At 35.4% G+C, this 10,522-nt stretch overlaps 1 pseudogene; it reads left to right on the top strand.

Moving 5' to 3' along the window:
* Positions 1-757: 757 nt before the first annotated feature.
* Positions 758-10,522, top strand: part of LOC103006527 (survival motor neuron protein-like) — a 48,201-nt pseudogene continuing 38,436 nt past the window's right edge.

Genomic DNA, 10,522 nt, shown 5'->3' with positions numbered 1-10,522 from the left:
AGAAATTGGAGACTCTTGGGTTATGAAGATGAGGGTAATTTTAAAGAAAAGGATTATGTTTCAATAGATATGAAATTCTAGTTCTGTTAATTGAAGTGTGTATTTATGAAAGTCATTGTATTAGCCACAATTTTGCCCTGATGTTTAGGAGGAAAGGAAAATTTCCTAGAGGAGTTATCAGAGTGTAATTACTCATGATGTATCGCTGCTTGTTTTAGGTCTATTGCTAAAAACACGAGTACAATGCTCATGTGACAATTGGGTATAAATGATAAAATGTATCACTTATAAAGCATATCCTCATTAACATACCTCTGAGCTTGTTCATGATACCTGATCAGTTTTCCTGCAAAGTGGATCGACAAGGCAAACACAAAGAAGACCTAGCACCGAGGGACATGATCTACACCTGGGGCAAACAGCTGAATCACCCCAGCACCAAGGGACAGATATTTTGATCATTGATGTCTTCTGTTGAAAGACTTGCAATCAGAAGTGGAAATGAAAAAAGAAATCTGCATGTATTGAGGTACAGGGAAGTCACTCTGGCCTATACATGGTTTAACTTTAAAAAGCGGCCTGTTTTGTGGCCTTTCAGACATACATTGTACATCTGCTTTGACAGTGAAGAGGGGAATGCATTTAAAAGTCAAAAAGGAGTAATTATGGTAAAACTAGGTGACCACTGTGGATGTGATTTCAGACGCATTCCTGTATTGTTGTACACTTGAATTTTCTGAGCTATGCCAGACTCGAGATGGCACAAGGATTCAAAAATTCCCCCACCTTCTCCAACGAGATTTTTCCTAAGATTTATGAGGATTACACCTGGATCAAGGTTGAGGAGAGGCCTTCCCAGCCAGAACGGAAAAAGCATCGGAAGTGACAAAAGCCCTTCTTAAGGACATTATTCCTAGGTATGGCCTTCCCTCTAACTATTCAGAACAACAATGGATATGCTTTCATTGTAGAAATAGCACTAACAGTAAAATAAAGCTTTAGGTATAAAATGGGAACTTCACTCAGCATGGAGACCCCAATCTACGGGAAAGGCTGAGAAGATGAATCACAGGCTAAAGAAAACTCTCGCCAACCTATGCCAAGAAACTCATCTAAAATGGAAAAAGCTTTTGCCAATTGCTCTCCTTCGTATACGGTGGCCCCTAGAAACGAGCTAGGATTGAGTCTTTATGAAATTATGTACAGGAGACCACACTTTGCTCCTAAGAGTAAACAAAGAAGAGAAATATTTCTAACACAGGAAGTAAAATAAATAAATAAAATAAACAGTATGTACAACAGGTTAATCAATTGTTAACTGCTATGCATAAGTTTGTGTCCCACAGGTCTCCCCCTCACCTGGAAGCTCCCTTGCATCCCTTCAAAGCAGGAGACCGGGTGCTGATGAAAGTTTGGAAAGAACAAGAAACTGAGCAACACCTGGAGGAAAAATGGTAGGGACCATACGACATCCTCCTTACTACTCACACCTCCTTAAAGCTGGATGGAGTTAAACTGTGGATATATCACACTAGAGTAAAAAGATTATCTGAGACCGACCAACTGAGCCTGCCGACAGCAGCTGAACAGACCTCGGGAAGTGGGCATCTCACCCACTGGGAGATCTTAAGGAAAAATGAGAGCTTTATTTCTTTTTTCTTTTTTCTTTTTTTTACAGGGTGATTATAGCAACAGAGGGGGCATGTCCAGGAGGCCACGGGAGCCAGAAAGAGACCGTCCCAGACACTTCATGGAGGAAGTAAAATGACAAAGGTCTAGAAAATGAAGAGAGGCTTGTTAGGTGGAGAGGACTGGCAAACGCAAGTGCACCGAGGGCTGAGGGTAGTTTTGCTTTGCACGCTGCATGGTTTGGTAGGTAGAAGAGAGTGGCTAGATGAGGTTATCTTAGTAGGATGGGTTTGTGAATGTATCACAAAAATAACTGGATTTTCTTTAGTAAATGATAAGATTTTATAAGAATGAAAAAAGTGGCAATCTATGGATGGGGTGGGTAGAAAAAAAGAATGGAGAAAAGGAGAAGTGATCCCTATACTCACCAAGATGAAAGTATGAAAATGGTTAATGGAAGCCCTCTTTTTTTTTCTAATTAATTAATTTATTTATTTTAATCAGTCATCAATTTTATACACATCAGTGTATACATGTCAATCCCAATCGCCCAATTCAGCACACCAGCATCCCCAACCCACCGTAGTCTTCCCCCCTTGGTGTCCATACATTTGTTCTCTACATCTGTGTCTCAACTTCTGCCCTGCAACTCGGTTCATCTGTATCATTTTTCTAGGTTCCACATACATGCGTTAATATACGATATTTGTTTTTCTCTTTCTGACTTACTTCACTCTGTATGACAGTTTCTAGATCCATCCACGTCTCAACAAAGGACTCAATTTCGTTCCTTTTTATGGCTGAGTAATATTCCATTGTATATATGTACCACACCTTCTTTATCCATTTGTCTGTCGATGGGCATTTAGGTTGCTTCCATGACCTGGCTATTGTAAATAGTGCTGCAATGAACATTCGGGTGCATGTGTCTTTTTGAATTACGGTTTTCTCTGGGTATATGCCCAGTAGTGGGATTGCTGGGTCATATGGTAATTCTATTTTTAGTTTTTTAAGGAACCTCCATATTGTTCTCCATAGTGGCTGTATCAATTTACATTCCCACCAACAGTGCAAGAGGGTTCCCTTTTCTCCACACCCTCTCCAGCATTTGTTGTTTGTAGATTTTCTGATGATGCCTATTCTAACTGGTGTGAGGTGATACCTCATTGTAGTTTTGATTTGCATTTCTCTAATAATTAGTGATGCTGAGCATCTTTTCATGTGCTTCGTGGCCGTCTCTATGTCTTCTTTGGAGAAATGTCTATTTAGGTCTTCTGCCCATTTTTGGATTGGGGTGTTTGTTTCTTTAATATTGAGCTGAATGAGCTGTTTATATATTTTGGAGATTAATCCTTTGTCCGTTGATTCGTTTGCAAATATTTTCTCCCATTCTGAGGGTTGTCTTTTCGTCTTGTTTATGGTTTCCTTTGCTGTGCAAAAGCTTTGAAGTTTCATTAGGTCCCATTTGTTTATTTTTGTTTTTCTTTGCATTACTCTAGGAGGTGGATCAAAAAAGATCTTGCTGTGATTTATGTCAAAGAGTGTTCTTCCTATGTTTTCCTCTGAGAGTTTTATAGTGTCCAGTCTTACATTTAGGTCTCTAATCCATTTTGAGTTTGTTTTTGTGTATGGTGTTAGGGAGTATTCTAATTTCATACTTTTACATGTAGCTCTCCAGTTTTCCTAGCACCACTTATTGAAGAGACTGTCTTTTCTCCATTGTACATCTTTGCCTCCTTTGTCATAGATTAGTTGACCATAGGTGTGTGGGTTTATCTCTGGGCTTTCTATCTTGTTCCATTGATCTATGTTTCTGTTTTTGTGCCAGTACCATATTGTCTTGATTACTCTAGCTTTGTAGTATAGTCTGAAGTCAGGGAGTCTGATTCCTCCAGCTCCGTTTTTTTCCCTCAAGACTGCTTTGGCTATTCGAGGTCTTTTGTGTCTCCATACAAATTTTAAGATGATTTGTTCTAGTTCCGTAAAAAATGCCATTGGTAATTTGATAGGGATTGCATTGAATCTGTAGATTGCTTTGGGTAGTATAGTCATTTTCACAATATTGATTCTTCCAATCCAAGAACATGGTATATCTCTCTATCTGTTGGTATCATCTTTAACTTCTGTCATCAGTGTCTTATAGTTTTCTGCATACAGGTCTTTTGTCTCCCTAGGTAGGTTTATTCCTAGGTATTTTATTCTTTTTGTTGCAATGGTAAATGGGAGTGTTTCCATAATTTCTCTTTCAGATTTTTCATCATTAGTGTGTAGGAATGCAAGAGATTTCTGTTCATTAATTTTGTATCCTGCAACTTTACCAAATTCATTAATTAGCTCTAGTAGTTTTCTGGTGGCAGTTTTAGGATTCTCTATGTATAGTATCATGTCATCTGCAAACAGTGACAGTTTTACTTCTCCTTTTCCAACTTGGATTCCTTTTATTTCCTTTTCTTCTCTGATTGCCATGGCTAAGACTTCCAGAACTATGTTGAATAATAGTGGTGAGAATGGACATCCTTGTCTCGTTCCTGATCTTAGAGGAAATGCTTTCAGTTTTTCACCGTTGAGAATGGTGTTTGCTGTGGGTTTGTCATATATGGCCTTTATTATGTTGAGGTAGGTTCCCTGTATGCCCACTTTCTGGAGAGTTTTTATCATAAATGGGTGTTGAATTTTGTCAAAAGCTTTTTCTGCATCTATTGAGATGATCATATGGTTTTTATTCTTCAATTTGTTAATATGGTGTATCACATTGATTGATTTGCATATATTGAAGAATCCTTGCATCCCTGAGATAAATCCCACTTGATCGTGGTGTATGATCCTTTTAATGTGTTATTGAATTCTGTTAGCTAGTATTTTGTTAAGGATTTTTGCATCTATATTCATCAGTGATATTGGTCTGTAATTTTCTTTTTTTGTAGTATTTTTGTCTGGTTTTGGTATCAGGGTGATGGTGGCCTCATAGAATGAGTTTGGGAGTGTTCCTTCCTCTGCAATTTTTTGGAAGAGTTTGAGAAGGAGGGGTGTTATGAGAGCTTTATTTCTATCTATTCTTATATTCCTGGCCTTTCCTCATAACACCATAGAAAATACCTTTTTACAATGGGCCTATTCATATACTGATTCTTTCAATTATTCTAACTGCTGGATATATATGGTCAGCTTCCTCTTTCTGCGTCTTCAGGATTGCCTTGGTGGGTTTTCACCTTACAGGGAATGGTTTGGAAACAACTTACTACAACAAGTCTCTCTGAAGTGCCAGTTCCAGACTGGATTTCAGACTTATTCCCCTGAATTCTTAAGGAAATGAGATCTATTCTGTCTACTAAAGTTCCATTTGTTACTTCTCTTACCTCTAACTGGGTCTGTTCCACTAAAGCAGCAGACCAAGTGGTTGAGATCTTAATTATATAAGACTCAGATCCAGGACTTGGAACTCAAATATTTTTAATTCACTATCCTTTCCCCCAAATTTAGGCAGGACTATGCTCCACTTCAGCAGGAATTAGACAGAACTGTCATTGCTCTGTTCCCTGAAAGATTTGGGGAAAGATAAAACCGAAGTGGGGGTTAAAACTGAGTCTCCCTAAAACCGAGTTTCTCTGCCAAGCTTATGGATAACATCTCTATCTAAAGTGATCATTCTTTATTCTTGTCCGACATCTGTTCACCTCAAGATTGAGGAGTATCAAAGAAAAAGGGGGGGATTGAAACTCAGTAGGACCCTGTAGGGGCTCCTGGGCACAAGGAGCCTTTCTGTTCAGCCTCCATGACCTTCCCTGAGTTCCAAAAGGCAGATTCGAACTGTTGCTAATCCAGGAAGGGAAGGGATGCAGGGTCAAGGGAGGAACAGTCAAGAAACAATAGTACAGCCTTGGAGCAGGATCCTGGTTCCACTCAAGGGACACATAGTTTTCGAGGGCAGGAGCCCACTGTGCCCCCATTTGCCTGGCAAAGCAATAAAACTATTCTTTTCTATTTCACCCAAAACTCTGTCTCAGAGATTTGATTTGGCATCAGTGTACAGAGGCTGAGCTTTCAGCATCAATGTTGTCACAAATGACAGAATTTTCCTCTTTTTTATGACTGAATAGTATTCCATTTATGTCACATTTTCTTTAACCATTCATCTGTTGATAGACACTTAGGCTGTTTCCATACCTCGGCTATTGTAAATAGTGCTGCAGTGAACATAAGGGTGCAGGCATCTCTCCAACATAGTGAATTTGTATCCATTGAATATATACCCAGAAGTGGAATTGCTGCATCATATGGTAATCCTATTTTTAGCTTCTTTGAGAAACCCCCATACTGTTTTCCACAGTGGCTTGTTAAAAGACAAAATTCAACAGAGTAAATTTTAAAGACTTTATTGGTGTACAGCATAGGAAATATAGTCAATAATAATAACTTTGTATGGTGACAGATGATAACTAGAATTATGGGGGTGATCATTTTGTAATGTATAAACATATCAAATCACTATGTCATACACCTGAAACTAATATGGTTTTGTAAGTCAATTTCACTTCAATTAAAAAAAATATTTTATTGGCTTTATGCAATGATTCATGAATCAGGTAGTCTGATGAATCTGCTAGTCTTCAATCTAGCAGACAGGAAGGAGCTCTGAGGAGCTGTACAAAATGAAAAACTTTTACAGGCAGAAGGGAATGGGAGCAAAAAGGAAAAAAAGCAGAATTGTTATGGCAAGGTAACTTTCCTTTAGGGGATAGCGGGAGTCGATCAGGCAGATTACCTAACTAGTGCTGATCAGGTGATTCCTGATTGACTGGATTAAGTTTACATATCTGGAAAAGGCCAAAACTGTGAATAAGTCTTGATTTGCTGACGTGAGGTTTAAGATAAGTGAATCCATTTTGGGTCTGTTTTGTTTTTAACGGGTTTTACCAATTTACTTTTCCACCAAATATGCACAAGGGTTTCCTTTTCTCCACATCATTGCCAACACATGTTATCTCTTGTCTTTTTGATGATAGCCATGCTAAGAGGTGTGAGGTGATATTATGGTTTTGATCTTCACTTCCCTGATGATTAGTCCTATTGAGCATCTTTTTATATACCTTTTTACCATTTCTCTCTGAAGAAATGTTTTTTTCAGAATATCTGCCCATTTATAATTGGATTATTATTGCTTTTTTTGTTACTGCTATTAAGTTGTATATGTTCATTAAATATTTTGGATATTAACCCCTTATAAGATATATGGTTTACAAATATATTCTCCCATTCCATAGGTTGCTTTTTTATTTTGTTGTTTATTTCTTTTGTGATGCAGAAGCTTTTTAATTGATGTAATCTTATCAGTTGTTTACTTTTGCTTTCATTGCCATTGCTTTTGATGTCATATCCAAAGATCATTGCCAAGAGCAATGTCAAGGATTTTTTTTTCCTTTGTTTTCTTCTAGGAGTCTTACGGTTTTGGGTCTTATGTTTAACTGTTTAATTCATTTCAACTGAATTTTTGTGAGAGGTGTAAAATAGGGGTCAAGTTTCATTATTCTTCAAGTGAATATACATTTCCCCATCACCAATTAATGGAGAGACTATCCTTTCCCCAGTTAAATATTGTTGGCTCCCTTGTCAAGTATTATTTGACTATACGCAAAAGGATTTATTTATGGGATCTTGATTTTGTTCTATTAGTCCATGTGTCAATTTTTATGCCAGTACCATACTGTTTTGATTAGTATACCTTTATAACATAGCTTTAAAGCAGGAAGTGTGATGCCTCCAACTTTATTCTTTCTCAGGAATGCTTTGACTATTTGTGGTCTTTTGTAATTTTCTATGAATCCTAGTATTTTTAAATTTATTTCAGTGGAAAGTCATTACAATTTTCATAGGTATTGCATTGAATCTATAGATGGCTTTGGGTAGTATATATATTTAAACAATATTAATTCTTTCTATCCAAGAACACTGGATATCTTTCCATTTATTTCTATCATCTTCAATTTCATTCTTCAAAGGCACAGTTTTCAATGTACAGATCTTTTAACTCCTTGGTGAAATTTATTCCTAAATATTTTATTGTTTTTGATGCTGTTGTGAATGCCTTGTTTTCTTTATTTCTTTTTCAGATAGTTCATTGTAAGTGTGGAGAAATGCAACTGTTTATATAGGTTGATTTTGTATTCTGCAACTTTACTGAATTTGTTAGGATTTTCTAAATATAATAAGTCATGGGAAACAGAGACAAATTTACTTTTTCTTTCCAATTTAGATGCCATTTATTTATTTATTCATGCCTCATTGCTCTGGATAGAACCTTCATTTCTATGCTGAATAGGAGTGATGAGAGTAGGTAACTTTCTTGTTTCTGATCTTAGATGAAAAGCTTTCAACTTTTTACTGTTGAGTATGATATTGGCTGTGGGCTTCTATATATGGAATTTATTATGTTGCAGCTCGTGCTTCTATACTCAGTTTGTTGAGAAGTTTAATCATGAAAGCATATAATTTGCCAATTGCTTTTTCTGCATCATTTGAAATTATCATATAAGTTATCTTACAGTCTATTAATGCGGTGTGTCACATTTATTGATTTGTGTATGTTGAACCATCCTTGAATCTAAGGGATAATTTGTGTATGATCCTTTTAATGTTTAGTTTGATTCAATAACATTTTATACAGAATATTTTTAACTATATTCATCTGGGATATTGGTGTGTAGTTTTCTTTTCTTGTAGTTTTATTCTGGTTTTGATGTCAGTGTAATGCTGGCCTTGTAAAATGAGTTTGAGAGTGTTCCATCCTCCTATATTTTTGGAAAAGTTTGAAAATAACTGTCATTAATTCTTCATTAAATGTTTGGTAAAATTGACCATTGAAACCATCTGGGCCTGGGCTTTTTCATTTGGGGAGGTTTTATTGATTCTGACATAGAGATGTCAGATTTATTTTGACATGAAACCTTAAATTCACAATATTGTGGACCATACTTGCCAAGATACTGAGGTAAGCCATGGAAGTAAATCAGTTTTTTAATAATGACTTAGACACAAATACTCTGGAATTCCCCTTGCCCTTGACATTGAATAACAATGCTCTGTAGTTACTCTATTCTTCCAGGATATTCAGTACAATATTTGGCTAAAAATTCAAAATGAGAGTGTTATAAATCTCAGATTATACATTTCAAAATTAAGACATTCAAATTTAGTTTCTATCATTCATGACAAAGAATCTAGTAATTGTGAAATACACAATAATGTGCTTATTCTTATCCATCATGAAGAATCAGTAGTAATCTTAGAACACATAGACATATTGAATGCAGGTTTATATTGTGTGGATTCATTAGTTTGACAGATTCTGAAAAGCAAAATATTTATTCATTGATTTTTCACTGTAAAATTATATATTTTTATATAATGCCATGGAATCTACTAAGTAAAAACAGTAGCTATATATATATTTGGTTATGACAAATCAATAATCATAGCTATTTGTTTACTCACTAAATACCTTTATTCAGGATTGCTTTTGGCCGAACTTGCTAATATCAGAAATGAAGCAGGGGGCATTCCTTCAAAATGTACAGTTAATTAAAAAGATAATAAAGCAATACTATGAAAACCTTTCTGTTCATTAATTTGTCACCTTAGAAGAAATATATCAATTCCTCAGTAACCAAAAATTACTGCAATACTCTCACTATAAAATAAATAACTTCAATAGCCTTATAACTATTAAGGAAATTCAGTTCATAGTTACCAATCTCCAGAAAAAGAAATATCAACGCCCAAATGGCTTCATTGGAAAAATTTCCCAAATGTTTAACCACCAATCCTACATAATCTGTTTTAGAAAATAGAAGAGAACACTTCCCAAATCACCCTGAGAATCTAGTATACCAATACCAAAACCAAAAAATGGCCACACAAAAAAAGAAAATTATAGGCCGGTATCTCTCATGTACTTAGATGCAAAATCTCAATAAAATATTATCAAATCCAATTGAACAAAAAGTCAGAATAACTATATTCAATGACGAAGTGGGAATCCAGATATACAAAAGTTAAATATCAAAATTTTTAAAAAAAATCAATGAAATCCACAGTATTAACAAGCTAAAGAAGAAAAATCCTTTGATCATATCAATTAAAGCAGAAAAGCATTTGACAAAACCCAGTAATATTCATACTAAAAAGTCTCACCATGTGATAAATAGAGTGGATCTTTCTCAACTTGATAAATAGCATCTATCAAAAAAATTATATGGCTAAAATTATGCTTAATGATGAAAGACAGAATGCTTTACCACTAAAATTAGGAATAAGACAAAGATGTTCACTCTCACTACTTTTATGCAGCATAATGCTGGAAATTCTAGATACTGCAGTAAGACACAAAACAGCAATTAAAAAACATACAGATCAGAAAACATAGTTTTATTTCTTCCTTTTCATTATGTACACTTTTTCGTTCTTTTGACCAAAGATCTAAATAAATGGAAAGCCATACATATCTATGGTTTTGAAGACTCAATATTGTAAAGATGTTAATTGTCCCAAAATTGAGCTATAGTGTTTAATGTATATCCTATCAAAATTCCAGCAAGTTTTTTGTAGACATAAATAATGTTATACTAAAATTTATCAGGAAAGACACAAACCCTAAAATTGATAAAACAGTTTTGACAAAGAAGAATAACCTGAGAGGAATAACTTTAAGTAGTAAGGCCTAATGCATAGCTATGGTAATAAAGAAAGGGTGGTATTGACAGAGAAACATATTGATCAATACAATAGAATAAAGACCCCATTATTCGCCCCATACAAATATGGCTTACTGATTTTTTAGAAGATGGAAAAGGAATTCAGTGGAAGAAGGAAGAACCTTTCTACAAATGGTTCTGGGAAA

Source organism: Balaenoptera acutorostrata, chromosome X (genome assembly GCF_949987535.1).
Source record: "Balaenoptera acutorostrata chromosome X, mBalAcu1.1, whole genome shotgun sequence".
NCBI classification, from domain to species: Eukaryota; Metazoa; Chordata; class Mammalia; order Artiodactyla; family Balaenopteridae; genus Balaenoptera; species Balaenoptera acutorostrata.
The sequence above is the reverse complement of the archived record's forward strand: the minus strand, read 5'-3'. Positions and strand labels throughout refer to the sequence as shown.